The sequence below is a fragment of the Atta cephalotes genome (genome assembly GCF_000143395.1).
Source record: "Atta cephalotes unplaced genomic scaffold scaffold00040, whole genome shotgun sequence".
NCBI lineage: Eukaryota > Metazoa > Arthropoda > Insecta > Hymenoptera > Formicidae > Atta > Atta cephalotes.
The window spans coordinates 1,578,900-1,580,293 of record NW_012130104.1 but is presented as its reverse complement, the minus strand read 5'-3'; positions in this window follow the sequence as shown (position 1 = coordinate 1,580,293).

Sequence of the window (1,394 nt, the reverse complement as noted above, 5' to 3'; positions counted from 1 at the left end):
GTCGAAAATCGGCTAACAACTCTTTCGAATTAAACTACATTATTAAATACCTATATTATTGCATTTTAAAATAAAATTATCTCGAAAAAAATATATTCTACACACAAAAAACGTTATGATTGCCACAACAAAAATTATTATATTTTTCTTCCATTAATACAATTTGGTTGTAAAAACTTTATAGTACGGTTGTGGTATAACTGTAGTATGATTATAAATCGCAAGATAGAATATCTTAACAGTTTATGATCTGGTTTTTCATTATTTGGTTAACTTATAATATTTTATCCAATAAGCTTCATCTGTGACGATGTCATAAATGAAGTCCAATGAAGTCCAATGAAGTCCACGGGAAACATCAAGTTAAGCTTAAGCATAAATGAATCAGATAATGAAAAATCGGTCCTGTGGTCATACTATAGTTCTTACAATCAAATCGTATTGATGGGAGAAAAATATTATTTTCAATCGTGGCAATTTTTTTTTCGTATTATTTGTTTTATTATACTTTAAAGTAGAGAGAATTATGCAATTTTCTTTTACGTATATCTATGATGCTTGCAAAATTATAGATATTTTTTTAATAAGGACTATATAATTGCGGATAATATTTAAATTTAGTTAATATATGTATAATTCCGGTTATAGTATGGACTTAAGTATATAATTGTGCGGCTTACTTTGCTACTTAATGCAAATTACATGTTAGACGAGAAAAAGTTGTTTCGTGAATAGATGAATAGACATCTACAATGTAAGGAGGAGCAAGAAGCGGGAAATCAAATTCTTTCGAGGAAAATTTCCGGGAAAAGATTAAAGAAATAATATGTTGAAGAAATAGTTGAGGAAATAATATTTTTATTTATTTTATATTATTTAAAAGAGAGACGCGATTGCCAAAGCATTATTGATATTACTGCAGATATTACTGCTGACTAATCTCTAGAAATGCAGAAATTGATTTTTTTTATTTTAACTGGACTCAGTGATTCCCAAAATATCATCACATTTGCCATATTTATCACGTTTGCCATGTACTAAATTAACTAAATAAAAAAACAAAAAATTTGGATTAAAATAAATTTCTAAAGCTTAGCAGAATATTTGACAGACTTATTTTGTTGACTTTTAAGATTTATTTTTTCATTATTGCTTAGGGAAACTTTTACATTTTATAAAGATTCTTGCATTCTTTTATTGCGATTGAATATATTGACACATAGGTTTATAAAAAAATTAAGGAAATAACAAAAACGAAATAGAAATAAGCATTATAACGCTATTGCGTATTTCATATCATTCTTCTCTGTGATGAATTGACAATTTTTAATACTAAACATAGAATATATGTATATATATATATATATATATATATATATATATATATATATATA